Raw genomic sequence first — 16,136 nt, 5'->3', positions numbered from 1 at the left:
ACTGGAAGTGTCCGGGCAAAGGAGCGCAACCAAATTTTTTGATGATTTAATCAAGAAGAATCAATTTTTAGATAGTCCATATAACAAGGGAGAAATCATCAAATTTTGTTTTTCCAAATTGCCTGTTAGGTATCAACAGACACTTGTCGGCAAGTGTGGATCTGACATAGAAGCATTCAAGAGTCTATTGCGCGAACTCGAAGTAGTCTTCGATAAACAAGACGCAAAGGACAGGAAGAAGGCGCAAAATAACAAATACCACGGGCCAGCAAGGGCAGACGACAACAGATCGCATAATCGCGCTCGTCAGTTAGGAAATCAGGGTTACGGAAATCAAAGTTACGCAATTCAAGATTATGGAAACCAGAGACACGGAAACGAGAACGTTAGGGAACAGGGTCAATCTAGACAAGGAATCTGGGACGGGAGGAATAACGAACGGCAAAGCGACCGTAACTGGAGAGGGCGAAATCAAGGACCACAGGAGAACCGGGAGATTGAAATTAGACTTGCAAATCCTAATGCACGTCAGAGGAGGGGGAGTCTGACAAGGGATTGGCGCTAGTCCATAGGATTCCACCACATCTCGCACACAAAAAAGTTCGTGGAATAAGTAGTAGTGTAAGTGGTGTACATAGTAGAATAGGCACATATGTGAACCTTTCTTCGGGGAACGATAATCGTTGCATTAATAGATTAAGATTGTTAAAGTATTAACACGCTGCGTTTTCTCGCATAAGAATTTACTGCTGTTAACTTTTTTTATCTATGTTCGGGATCTCCTCTGTCGTTGCGATAAGAGGCACTACCTTTCCATGAGCAATGTTTTAGTCCTTTCCTGTCTGGTGTCCATGTTGAGGGATAATGATGAGTGAGGAGATGTCGCACAAACGGGCGCATACAAGAACGTGCTCTTAGAAGCGTTCTGAGAAGTCGTGATACGCTCCATAGCGGCCACAACCAGTTCGTGCGACGTTCATACCAATGGATGCAGGCACGCGTCAGTGCACTGCAAGATTGTGGTATATTGCGTAATTTCGAGGATGAACATGTGCAGTATAGTTTTTACAGTGATGCGCCAGCATCGTTGTCTTGCAAGTCGGGGTGAACCTGTGAGCGTTTGACACCAATGGTGCCCTAGGGCCTAGACGGTAGAAATGCGGGCATAAAGCCTACCATGCCAATGTGCGGGTTGGGGATTTAGCGTGCTGCTTGTGACTGTCACAGATGAATAACCAAGGAATTATGAAACGTCCCCTTAGAAATATTATACAAGACTGTGCTTACACTGACATACAATATTTTTTAGCGCAACGCAAACTGACTTTCAATAATCCCTACAAAAGAATGGCCCTGACTAACATTAACCTATACCTTTCACAAATCACTTAGCTCACAAAAATCTTCGTTACTCGAACTACTGCAATGCAGCGAGCGCCACTACTGCCAGCTAAATAAAAGATTCAAACTACGGAAGGCACTAACTACTGATAGGCATAGTTAGCAAATGAAAGATATTAATAGAGAACAAACAATGTATTTACCTTAATAGTCATAATATATATAGCAGTTCATGACAAATTACAAAACTCCGCCATCTCTCTCCCCACATCCACCACTGCTGGCGGCTCACCTCCAACTGCGCAACGCTACGCGCTGTTCACAGCCAGCTGCCGCTGCCCAACACTACAATGGCGAGTATTACAACAATGCAAAGCAGCCACAGACTGCACACAGCACAGCCAGTGATTTTCATACAGAGGTTGCGTTACCAATAAAAAAACCTACACAGCCTACTTACATAGCCCCCATGCTCCCCACAAAAAATTGTACAAGTAGTTTTGGGCACTGGCCAATACAGATTTGAAAAAATTTTTCATAATTACAGTAAGAAAGGTATCAAATGCACACACTTATTAATACAATGTTGGTCAAAAGCTAAAATTTTCTCACAGTCCATAAAGACAGTCCTGATCGTTCAACACGGTAAAATAGTAGTGTTTTCCTCAAAGTCTGAGCAGTAGAAGAAAATGCACACGGAAGTAGTGGATTTCCATGCAATCTTGAAGAAGTAGTGTTGTCCTTCCAACGGAAAGACAGTGCTGACTCTTGACATGCAGACAGGTAATGGGCCACAACAGAGCAAACCCACAGCAGAGTCAGTCGAAATTTTGAAGAGTATTGGTAGGTAGGTCATCACAGAGCAGACCCACTGTAGTCCTGGTAGAGATTACGGTATTGGTGGGCCACCAGAGGTGCAGACCAACTGCAGTCCTTGTAGAAATAATGGTACTGGTGGGTCATCAAAGATGCAGACCCACTGTAGTCCTTGTAGAGATGGCCAGCAGCCATCTGATGTGACTGTGCAGGTGCACAATCACCATTGAAGAGTCTTGCGGACAATATAGCAAGTCCATAACCACCACTTGTGCACTCACAAAGTTTTTGGAATTGTCCTTAGAACCAGCAATGCTGTTATCCAGTCCCTTGCTGAATTATTAACACACGTGCAAACACTAACAGTCCCTACTTCTCACATATTGTCCATATACCATGACCAACAGAGACGTGTGCAGTGAAATGGAACTTACAAGTTACTTAATTTGATGAACTGGTGTCAATTACAATTTTATAACATAAGAATACAATTACAAAGGTACAAAATACATCATTAAAGAACATAATAGTACAGATAACATTTGTAGTAATATGGGCTTTACAAAAGAATCGAAATAACATATACATCAGTGTTACAGGAATTATGACATGAGTACATACATAAAAGATTAGAGTAACTTTCGAAACATCAACTTCACACATGAGCATTAAAACAAAACAGAATAAATAATGTCTAAGCATATTTACAAGGTAAATAACATATTATTAATGCCAATTATATTTGAGGATAACAGTATTCCTCATCATAGTGAATGTAGCTTAGTATTAGAAAAATTCTACAACATAAGTCTTATCAGATAAACATATAAATACAGGAAAAACATAAATACCCAAGGGTACACAAACATATAGCGGAATAATACAAAAGGAAAGGACAGGGTTTGTTTTACTGCAGTATTTTGCATGGAGATCTCCCTTGGTTCATCATTATTCCCAAAAGTCCTATCTGTACCTGATTTCTGTACTTTTTTTTCGTATAACTTCTCAATGCATTTTTTTCCTATTGTCCATAGTCAGTCTCTTATGTAGTCTACCCCCTCTTAAGCTAACTTAAATCTACTGAGCTCAGATGCTAAACTAATGGACGAGGCAATGCAGCAGCACAAAACAATTAACACACACAGCAATGATCAAAAATACAAATGGCGAAGCAAGCAGCATAAATTACAACTAATATAAGGCAATGAGCAGCAAACAAGAAAAATAAATCAGTAGTAAACTGGCTTAGCAGAGTAACACAAATTAAAATTCAGTAGCACTATGCCTGGCAAACAGCAGCAGAAAATGAAATACCTAAACATGACATAGCTCAATCAGAAAAAATAGTACACTAAAGATAACAATGCAGACAAGGGAACTGTATAATCACATCTTAATGTCTATGTAATTAAAGTGGTGCACAACAAATTATTCTACAAAAGAAATTACCAAGTACTTGAAAAGAAAATTATAGATGCAGTTACTGTTGTTAGTCCCTTCTTATTGTTCTCTCCATTCCAAGAGCTCCTTTTTCGAAGAATGTGGATCAGAAAATAATTATTTAATAAATCTGTTGACAGAAAGTGTTTACATTAGCAGATGCATTTAAGTTTATTTTATAAAACCAATGCTGCAACACAGCTGGAAACCAGATATTAAACAAAATGAGCAATCTCTTAACTACAAAGACAATAGATGTAAAATGTTTCTAATCATTTCATTAGGCATTTTAGTAAATATCATAAATTACGAGCTCCACAGTATGCTTTCAACAAGGAAATGTCAATAGCGAGGACAATGGCCTCCCGTTTCTTTTTTTCTACCTGTGCTTCTGATGAGGCACTCACTAATGACTTGTTCTCCCGGCGTCTGACATAGCTGCATGCCCACGACGCATTACGTGCAGGTGGTCACTTAACTTTCTTACGGAAATATTTACGACAGCAGTTTCCGCTACTGTGACAGTCTCATATACAAAATTTCACAGGTCGAGAATTTGCGTTGCAAATGTGTAGAAACAAAACCCTATAAATATAGCAGTGTCCAAAAAATTTTCGCCGGCATTGTGATATATTCACGCATTTACACACATTTCATAACTCTTAAAAGTACGAATCTTGGTTTCCAACAACCTTTTTCACAAATCAGAGTCCCTAATCACTACTCATTATTCCTTACCTTATTCGTCGACACTTCTTCAGTATTTCATCATAAGAAATACGTAGCATAATCAAACTCCTCATATACGGTATCATCATCTTCTTAATCATAAACATACCTCAACAGTATAATACACATCGTCGTCGTAGTAATATCATAACATCTTAGTCAACTCTCAAAATCGTCGTAGCTTCCTCCAATAATTTCAAAACCTAAAAAGAATTCTCTGCTCATTTAAATAGTGTCATCTACCTCAAATGTACTTTAAAATCATGCTCCCTTACCAAATACATCATTCAAAGCTCTTATAGTATCACAATGGTTCCGAAAAAATATGAACAATTCACGAAGTACAGACAAAAATACAATTTCGTGAGTGTGAAGTAATCCAACTCTGTAAATGCGTAAACATGTGTCACTGACGTAGTAAAAAAGTTTATCTCTCACTCTTCTGTGTCATTAAAGACTACCGGTTTTGTGTCATTCAGATTATCATCTACCTTCGTAGATAAATTAGTGAACTGATCCGAAAGTTCGGCTACCTTCTCCGATAGTGTACTTATTTCCTCAGTGTGTTTCTCTGAACCACGTTTCAGAGTATCTACTGTGTCCTTTAAGGTTTCCTGAGCTTTTGCAAGTTGCGTAACCGAATCGGTAGATGCAACTGAGTCAAATTTAGCTTGCAATGTCTAATGATTTTCATGAACAATAATTTGCAGTTCTTTTATGGCTGCTTCGTGATTCTGTAATGCATTTTCATGACGCGAAAAAATAGGTTGAAAATGCTCACAAATTTGTGTTTTTGCGTCATTACAAACTTTTTGGCATTTCGATTCGATGTTATGTAGCTCAGTAGTTAAATCTTCACGCGTTTGTTCAAGAGTTTGTTCCAATGAGTCTAACTTTTGAAGCTGTTGCTGTGTTTGTCTCTGGTGTTGTTCCATTGTGTCTAACTTTTGAAGATTTTGTTCCATTGTGTCTAACTGTTGCTGTGTTTGTCTCTGGTGTTGTTCCATTGTGTCTAACTTTTGAAGCTTTTGTCCCATTTGTCTCTGATTTTGTTCCATTTATTGCATTAATTGCAATAATAATGTATTAGTGTCTGGAATCTGTTTCTCTATGCTTTTGACAGTGCATTTTCACCGGCTACATTCTCATTTTGACAAGCAGAAAATGTGTCTTGACTCATTTGAGAAAACGTTGAGGACCCAAACCCTAAGTCTACAGTATTTGCAATATTGTGTTCTGTCATTTCGGATTCCTGAGGCGAGCTGTTGCCGACCGATCGATCGATAATGCTTCCCTGTTCACTAATTGTTTCACTGTCTACACCATTGTTTGCAGCCCGCTCCATTTCCCTATGCACAATTACCAAATGACTACTTTGAACATCAGTTAATTCATTACTCGGTGGCGCTAACACACTGCTTTCGTTTTCACTGTCATTTCTCAGTTTACTTTGGAGCCTAGTATTACGTTTTTCACACGCCATTATTGTCACAATATTTCACACGATAACACAGAAAAGCACAATTTGAAGAGCAAAAATAAGAGAACACATTAACATAGTTCTGAAAATAATATCTCGTTAATTGCAAGCGCAGCAGCGAAATACTTGGTGGAAATTATCATGCATGCCACAACAACAATGAAAGACTGCAACTACAAAGGAGATTCTCTCTACAATTACGCGCTAGCAATAAACAATAGCTACACTAATTACACAACCTACAAGGAAAAAATCAGAAGATTCCAGTGAGGTATCCTCGGCTAAGGGTCGACATATGAAATGTCCCCTTTGAACAATTATACAAGACTGTGCTTACACTGACATACAATATTTTTTAGCGCAACGCAATCTGACTTTCAATAATCCCTACAAAAGAATGGCCCTGACTAACATTAACCTATACCTTTCACAAATCACTTACCTCACAAAAATCTTCGTTACTCAAGCTACAGCAATACAGCGAGCGCCACTACTGCCATCTAAATAAAAGATTCAAACTACCGAAGGCACTAACTACTGATAGGCATAGTTAGCAAATGAAAGATTTTAATAGAGAACAAACAATGAATTTACCTTAATAGTCATAATATACACTCCTGGAAATTGAAATAAGAACACCGTGAATTCATTGTCCCAGGAAGGGGAAACTTTATTGACACATTCCTGGGGTCAGATACATCACATGATCACACTGACAGAACCACAGGCACATAGACACAGGCAACAGAGCATGCACAATGTCGGCACTAGTACAGTGTATATCCACCTTTCGCAGCAATGCAGGCTGCTATTCTCCCATGGAGACGATCGTAGAGATGCTGGATGTAGTCCTGTGGAACGGCTTGCCATGCCATTTCCACCTGGCGCCTCAGTTGGACCAGCGTTCGTGCTGGACGTGCAGACCGCGTGAGACGACGCTTCATCCAGTCCCAAACATGCTCAATGGGGGACAGATCCGGAGATCTTGCTGGCCAGGGTAGTTGACTTACACCTTCTAGAGCACGTTGGGTGGCACGGGATACATGCGGACGTGCATTGTCCTGTCGGAACAGCAAGTTCCCTTGCCGGTCTAGGAATGGTAGAACGATGGGTTCGATGACGGTTTGGATGTACCGTGCACTATTCAGTGTCCCCTCGACGATCACCAGTGGTGTACGGCCAGTGTAGGAGATCGCTCCCCACACCATGATGCCGGGTGTTGGCCCTGTGTGCCTCGGTCGTATGCAGTCCTGATTGTGGCGCTCACCTCCACGGCGCCAAACACGCATACGACCATGATTGGCACCAAGGCAGAAGCGACTCTCATCGCTGAAGACGACACGTCTCCATTCGTCCCTCCATTCACGCCTGTCGCGACACCACTGGAGGCGGGCTGCACGATGTTGGGGCGTGAGCGGAAGACGGCCTAACGGTGTGCGGGACCGTAGCCCAGCTTCATGGAGACGGTTGCGAATGGTCCTCGCCGATACCCCAGGAGCAACAGTGTCCCTAATTTGCTGGGAAGTGGCGGTGCGGTCCCCTACGGCACTGCGTAGGATCCTACGGTCTTGGCGTGCATCCGTGCGTCGCTGCGGTCCGGTCCCAGGTCGACGGGCACGTGCACCTTCCGCCGACCACTGGCGACAACATCAATGTACTATGGAGACCTCACGCCCCACGTGTTGAGCAATTCGGCGGTACGTCCACCCGGCCTCCCGCATGCCCACTATACGCCCTCGCTCAAAGTCCGTCAACTGCACATACGGTTCACGTCCACGCTGTCGCGGCATGCTACCAGTGTTAAAGACTGCGATGGAGCTCCGTATGCCACGGCAAACTGGCTGACACTGACGGCGGCGGTGCACAAATGGTGCGCAGCTAGCGCTATTCGACGGCCAACACCGCGGTTCCTGGTGTGTCCGCTGTGCCGTGCGTGTGATCATTGCTTGTACAGCCCTCTCGCAGTGTCCGGAGCAAGTATGGTGGGTCTGACACACCGGTGTCAATGTGTTCTTTTTTCCATTTCCAGGAGTGTAAATAGCAGTTCATGACAAATTACAAAACTCCGCCATCTCTCTCCCCACATCCACCACTGCTGGCGGCTCACCTCCAACTGCGCAACGCTACGCGCTGTTCACAGCCAGCTGCCTAACACTACAATGGCGAGTACTACAACAATGCAAAGCAGCCACAGACTGCACACAGCACAGCCAGTGATTTTCATACAGAGGTGGCGTTACCAATAAAAAAACCTAAACAGCCTACTTACAATTATACTTGGAAATTCGTGACATAGTGTGTAGCTGGTGTGTGGTGGGCGACGGAATCCTCAACAGGAACCAGTCCTGGCTTGGTCATATTACATTGCCTCTGGAAAGGTGTGCTTTGATCGCGAATACTGCATAACATAGAAAAAGAAGTTACAACTATAAATTTATTGTCTTGTATAGCCATGGCTAACCCAGTCTCTGGAGTTTCAGTGAGGCATAGTTAGAACTCGGAGGCCATGTCGTACGGCGCGCACATCACTGTCGTCAATAGTGGCGAGCAGCGAGACATCTCAGCGTAACAGGAATTATGTAAGAGTGTTGTGTAAGGTAATAATAATAATAATAATAATAATAGAGAGAGTACCATATACTAGAATAAATTAAACTTTAGGATTTTACAATAACTAGATCCTTAATATTGTGGCGGTTTTCTACCACAAGTGTTTGGCACGCACCTGTTGAGATGCTATTTTTCAGGTCACCAAACCACAGACCCGAGATGGAGGGACGACGGGCGAGCGAAAGTAGCATAGTTGCATGTTCCTTATAGCACAGTAAAACTTAGACCTGCATAACAACATAATTGAATTAAAAGACATAGAATGTAGATCGTTGGCAAATGGTAGTTAATTTTTGAGCATGTCTACTGTCGATCGATATAATTAATAGTAATATTAGTGCGTGCCCGCACATTTAGTTCTTCATCCAATATAGCGTCACACACCATGTACAATAGTGAGATCGGTCTCTACACAAATATCAAGATAAATTATTTCCATGATTTTGTTATGATAGCTACAGATAAATAACTATGAAATTAAAATTAGAGTGTCTGAAATGACAGACCATCAATGTATCGTTATGTAAATTTATTATAACATAGAAGGTCATGGGGAAAAGTTAGGCATAAGATTTTTGTAAGATTTGTGCAGATGACGGGGATCGTGGCAATGCAGAGGCCAGCCGGAGGTCATCGGCTACCTGCAAGAAGAGAGCATCAGCGCGCTACCTGACGTGAAGGGCGCGAGAGTATCCGGTCCTACAAGCTGACAGTCACCGGGCTGTATACCTGAGGGATTAGGCGGCAGACAGCCCTCGCCGGGCCACAAGCGAAAGTGAGGCTGGCCGTTGACACTGACACGCGACCCACACGCGACAGCCTGCTAGCTCTCCGGACGGGGCGGCCGTTTGGAGGGATTCCCTGTGGCAGACCACATTGTCGTGAGTACACGAAGAAGATCACATATCGTGTCAAAACCTGCGCCTCATGTGCCTCAGGACAGAAAGGGACGCTCCATACTCACCTGTTTGAGTTTTTACAACTCACTAGCATTGGCCGATCTGCATACAGAAAGCAGTATCGTGCCACACTAACAAATGTATGGTCTCATTTCTAATTTCTCCTCTCTATTAGAGAGCAGTTTTAGCAATCGTCGCTCCTAGTTCGATCCTGTAAGGATGACCTCACACACTTGTGGAGTCACTCCACGTGCCATCATCCCTCGTCGAACTGCAATATTCGGAAACATAAAGAACTGTCCAGCGAGAGAAGAGGCCTGGACTAGTGATGTATCCCAACAAGTAGACCTCAGACACAATTAATCGACGTGAGGAGAGCCTATCACTGTGTCTTCCTACCATATTGCCGTCATCATATGCGTGGGTCTTGGTCCAATCTCAACAGAGTACTGCAGATGCTCCAACATACCCTATTGCCGTTGCAACAACGTAGCAACAACACCCGACGTTTAGCCCTATGTGATGTCAGTAATGTGTAATTTGTGAAGTGCTTCGAATATTTCTAACAATGTGATTTAGTGCCTCATTCTCAGCACAGTCGTGAACATTGTGCAATGTGCACGCACAACTTGATACCCCTTGAACCTTGTTTTTTTTTTTTTTTTCTTTCTTTTCTTTCTTAAATTTCTTTCTCTAGTGTTGTTTTTGTAATGTATGTTATACCTGGTATGTGGTTGTGTTTTACACTGTAATTCTTATTACAAATTACTGTATTGTTCTCCACACCATGTTTTTTTTATATTTTGTATTTATTGTTGTGTGTATGCAAACAGTGTGCCTGAAGTCCCTATAAACTGAAGCAGATACCACCACTGTCAATGTGAATGGACCATCAGTTCAGGGAACATTTTGTAAAGTTTATTCTTGCTGCAGGGAGACAGAATGAATCGGAGGTTGTAATTAGATTCTGAAAGCTCACAAAGAGATTGTTAACTTAAATACTATCATGTGTGAGTGAGTTCAGGTTAGTTTCAGGATTCAAATTGTTGTAAAATCTTGGGCATTTAATTGCGGAGCACTCCAACTCTGATTGTAAAGAACAAATTGCTCCATATTTGGCTCACATGCCCGGGCCATATTTAGAGAGTGAATATCTGTGTGAATCGGTGTTTGGAAGGGGCTCCCTGGGTACGGATGTGTGATGTGAGTGTTAGAGCTCCATATTAAGAAGGTGAAGTTGGCTACATCATAAATAATCCTCCTTCTATGAGCTGCATTTTTCAGTTGCAGTGATTTTCTTTATAGAGTGCGGCATGTGGAGTCAGTTTGCAAGATTGTTCTTGGGCGATTGACTCACTACCTTGCTCCTAAGTGAGCCAACCGCTCACCAATTACAATCTAAAATGGCGTAGGGGCAATGAGAGGTGGCATGAGCCCCCTCTCATATTTCTATCTTACGATTCTCCTCTCTAATTGCATGCGGTGAAAAGTTGCTATTCCTTCACACGCGGACTTCCCACGCAGCGTCTCTCGTCACCCAGGTGGTCCGGTGACAGGCGGGCTCTGCTAAGCTGACGGGTGTGAGGAAGTCGAGTGAATGCTTTGCAGACGCCGACATTGTCAAAAGACACACCCGGAGGGGTCTGAAGTAGCGGCTGGGCTAGAGGTTCCGTTACTTCGCAGAATCTTAGCGAAAACACTTTCTGGCGGGCTACCAGCGAGGCGTGGGAATGACTTGTGTACCCAGGCAGTTGTGGCGGGAAAATTCCCGCGCTTTCTGCAAAATAGTAACTGTGATTGGCTTGCTCAGGGCATAGCTCCGTGACGTAGCAAAATCAGCGCAGAAATTGGCGCCAAGAATCTCCATTGGTGGAATGGTGGTGCTCCGGCAATGGAGTGGAATTTTCTGCCGGTTTTCGAGTCGCTGATTGGAACGTTTAACCACGGCCACTGTGGTGGGGGCGGGAATGTTCGGTGTTCGGCATTGTACGGGTGCTCTGAGTAGTCGACTCTCGCCCTTCGGTCGAGGACGTCGAAGCAACCAGCCATCGCCTGCTTTACGCCAGATCGTGTTCTTGCAGTTAAGAAGACAGTTTGGTAATGTATGTCCACAGCACCGGCAGATAGGGATTTTCCTAGGTGATAATCAGAGCTCAGCAGAGCATGCCTGTTTGTCTTTTTCTAACTTTGTTCAGTCTTGAGTAGCAGCAATTAATGTTGGGTTGGCTGTGTGTTTTCTCTTAAGATTTGAGTTGCAAGGAATTGGCTCCACATACCACTTCGTCATAATCCTCACAATCTAGTTTAGGGACAACTTCACATTCACAGCGTTTGTTTGAGTATCCAATTTGAGTCAATTTGATGTATTGTAAAGGTTTCAAGTGTTTTTGTTTATTATTTTGTGTTTAGTCTTAATAAATCATATTGTTATTTTGGACAAAACTTTCATTCTGTTAATCAGTAGAGCAACCCTATCATTCCTCACTATGTTAATGAAACCTTCGTTTATTTAACTTATTTATCAAATTAAATTATTGCAGGTGCCAAACTCTCTTCTACTCCACTGGCAGGGTTGATTAGAGTCAGTTCGCATTTTTTTTTTATCCTTGTGCAACAGCAAAAGTCGGAGTTAGAATAGGGGGGGCTTAGAGCATCATTTACATATGTGGATTCTAGAAGAATTTAGTGTTAAATACACTTCTAGCCCCGGCACCTCGCAATTTTTACAAAAGTAGTGTGCATTTCTTTTGGCGTGTCCCTTACATATATATAAAAGAAGCAATGATGGAAAGGAAACATTCAAGAATGGGATTAAAATTCAGGGTGACAGGATGTCATTCATAAGATTGGCTGCTGACATTGCTATCATCAGTGAAATTGAAGAAGAATTACAGGATGTTTTGAATGGAATGAACTGTTTAATCACTACAAAATATGGATTGAGAGTAAGTTTCAAATATCTATCATGCAGCTCTACAAAAAAAAAAATGTTGTTGTCAGGGATATTTGAACATATAGTAGGTATGTTTGGTACGTTGAATATGAATCTGGAAACGCATTTTCCCAATTGGCTCTATTTTCTTAGATACAGGCTGTCTCTGATGTGTAGCGTTTAATCGTTAAATTATCAATAAATTGACCGTAAATTCCATATTTCTATATGCCAATTCATCTTATATTTTGTGATTGGGTATGTACAGTGATCTTATATGTTACATGGCATGGTAGAGAAAGTAATATTATTGAATGTGTTAGTAATTTGAGATACCCTCTTGTGTCTCACGATTTAGAGGAGAGTCAGTTGGTCACACTGCTGCATTGAAGGTCAGGGTCCCCCAACCCCTTTGTTTGTGCCAAGAGAGGCAGTCGAGCTAGGAAAGAGGGTGTGAGAGGACGCGATTTGTGTTATAGCCATCCAGAGTTTTTGTTTGTGAAGAGTTCCTTGTTCTTTGTATCAAGAGAAACGTATATCACGATGAGTTATTACATTACTGTTAGTTAAATATAAGTTATAAATCACACTGTAATATATACTGTCTTATTAGTTCCACCTTATCATATTTATAATAATATATTTTGGCAAATATAATGTATATTTTATTTTATTCTTTTCGTAGATAAACATGAGTTCTTCACGTAGAGGTTGTTTCAACTCTCCTGATGTGTTCTGCTATATTTGTGGAGAAGAAGAACAACGGAAGAGCATCATTGACTTTGTGAAAGAAGCCTATCTTGCGTATTTTGGGATTAAACTGGGAGATCATTAACACTGGGCTCCTCATAAGGTTTGCTAAAACTGTGTCTTTACGATTGTGAACTAATGGTAAATGAAGGGGTTTAAACTTTGGAATGCCAATGGTACGGCGAGAGCCAGAAAAACACCATAATGATTGTTATTTTTGCATTGTCAATATAAAAGGCTTCAATCGCTATAAGACGCATAAGTGGGGATATCCCCAATTTAGAATCACCCCTGTGCCACATAGCGATGAGAGCACTGTACCACTGTGCAAAACTACTTCCTTCAGACGATGATGATTTGCAGGACTTGACCACTAGTAGTAGTGAATCTGAATACGAAGGAAGTTACTCAAGACATCAGCTCATCACCCAGGAAGAGCTTAACGATTTGATAAGTGACCTTGGTCTTTCTAAACGGTCTTCTGAACTCTTGGTATCTAGACTAAATGAGAAGAATTGTCTACACCCAGGAACTAAAATCAATGCTTACCGGACAGGAGAAGGAGATCTACTTCCACACTACAGTGAAGATGATGCATTTGTGTACTGCAGTGACATCCCTTGTTTACTACTAAAAGTGGTGTAAGTAGGCTGCTTAGGTTTTTATGTTGGTAACGCCACATAGCACTCTGTATGAAAATCACTGACTGTGCTGTGTGCAGTCTGTGGCTGGTTGGCATTGTTGGGAAATTTGCTATAGTAGTGTTGGGCTGTTGGATGTGAACAGTGCATAGCGTTGTGCAGTTGGAGGTGAGCCGCCAGCAGTGGTGGATGTGGAGAGAGAGATGGCAGAATTTTGAGAGCGGACGATCTGGACTTGTGTCCGCCAAAAAAAGGAAATTTGTAAGACTGGATGTCATGAACTGATATATATATATATATATATATATATATATATATATATATATATAATGACTTTTGTACATTATTAAGGTAAATACATTGTTTGTTCTCTATCAAAATGTTTCATTTTATGCCTATGCCTATCAGTAGTTAGTGCCTTCCGTAGTTAGAATCTTTCATTTAGTTAGCAGTATTGGCGCTCGCGGTATTGCAGTAGTTCGAGTAAAGAAGATTTTTGTGAGGTAAGTGATTCATGAAAGCAATAGGTTATTGTTAGCCAGGGCCATTCTTTTGTAGGGATTGCGCGACTGCTACAGTCGCAGGTTCGAATCCTGCCTCGGGCATGGCTGTGTGTGATGTCCTTAGGTTAGTTAGGTTTAAGTAGTTCTAAGTTCTAGGGGACTGATGACCACAGACGTTAAGTCCCATAGTGCTCAGAGCCATTTGAACCATTTTGTAGGGATTATTGAAAGTCAGACTGCGTTGCGCTGAAAATATTGTGTGTCAGTTTATTGATGATCAGAATAGGTAAAGAGATAAATGTCTGAGCATGTTCAGTTTCGCTCAAATGTTTGAAAATCAAATAACGTAAGAGGTTTGCCAGCACAGTAATTCAAAATTTTCCAAAGGGGACGTTTCAGTGGGACTACCAAAATATCAATCTCAAGACTGGAGGCTTTTTATCGACTGCTCAACCGGAAGCCTAAAATGTGTGTTGCTGCATAATGGTAACTGCTATGCTTCCATTCCAATTGGCCACTCGACGAAACTTCATAAGCAATACGATAACATCCAGATTACTCTCCAGAAACTTCATTATAGTCAACACCAATAGCTTATTTGTGTTGATTTAAAAATGATTAACTTTTTGCATGGACAGAGAAATGGATACATAAAATTCCCTTGCTTTACTTGCATGTGGGGCAGCAGAGCAGAGCATAATAATTGGGAAAAAGTTTCATGGCCATCAACAAAAAAATGGTTCAAATGGCTCTGAGCACTGTGGGACTCAACATCTGAGGTCATAAGTCCCCTAAGAACTACTTAATCCTAACCAACCTAAAGACATCACACACATCCATGCCCACAGCAGGATCCGAACCTGCGACAGTAGCTGTCGCGCGGTTCCAGACTATAGCGCCTAAAACCGCTCGGCCACACCGGCCGGTGGCCATCAACAGATAGCTTTACTGTAGCAGCAGCTAATATCCTATAAGAACCATTAGTTGACAGAGGCGAAATCATTCTTCCACCACTTCATATGAAGTTTGGTCTAATGAAGCAATTTGTGAAAGCATTGGACGAAAATGTATATGCAAATCATTCCCTGGTCTCAGCAATGAAGAATTAGAAGTTAGTATATTTGATGGTCCCCAAATTCGAAAGCTTATATATGATTTGGAATTCATTAAAGTTATGAATTGCATTGAAGCATCTGCCTCGAGCAGCTTTGTCTCTGTTGTCAAGAATTTCTTGGATAACCACAAAGCACATAATTATGAGGAATTGGTGCAAAACATACTCAGAAACTTCAGAAGCTTGGAGGCTAGTATGAGCATTAAGAGGCACTACGTCCACAGCCATCTTGAAGTTCGTGAGCAAAGCGTGGGAGAAATATGTCTTGTTTGACTGGCCCACCAATTCCTCTCCTGTGCTAACTTTTTCATGTCAGATATGCGCGTATCACCTACATCCTCAATTATTTGGTGAGACACAAAAGCTCTTCACAGACTGTGAGGCGCAGTTCTTTCTGGTCTCGATTCATGACTTGTGGAACGAACTTGGCGTCAACACGATGCATACCAAGATGCTGTGTCAGGATTTGATGACGTGGTCCAACTGAACTATTACATTCTTCTGCAATCTCTCTGACAGTCAGTTTTCACTTGGCACGCACAATTTCGTTGACGTTCCTACACAATCGTCGTCGGTAGGTGTCGAAGGGCGTCCTGAACGAGGGTCATCTTTAACTTGCGTCCGGCCATTTGTAAATCGTGTGAACCATTCGTAACACCGAGTACGGCTTCTTGCATCATTTATTGTCTCTACGTAAAAGTTTGATGACTGCGACATCAGAGAGGCCCTAGTGCGAAAACACTGGCCTCTTATCTTCCCAAATGCAGGCCTGTGCTCCATGTCTAACAAGCCATCACCGACAGGACGTTAGAGCTCAATCTTCCTTCCCTTTTCCAGTAGAGCAGTTAGAAGTTCGCTGGTCGCCAAGACCGTTCCGCGAC

The sequence above is a fragment of the Schistocerca americana genome, chromosome 3 (assembly GCF_021461395.2).
Source record: "Schistocerca americana isolate TAMUIC-IGC-003095 chromosome 3, iqSchAmer2.1, whole genome shotgun sequence".
Lineage (NCBI taxonomy): Eukaryota > Metazoa > Arthropoda > Insecta > Orthoptera > Acrididae > Schistocerca > Schistocerca americana.
The sequence above is the reverse complement of the archived record's forward strand: the minus strand, read 5'-3'. Positions refer to the sequence as shown.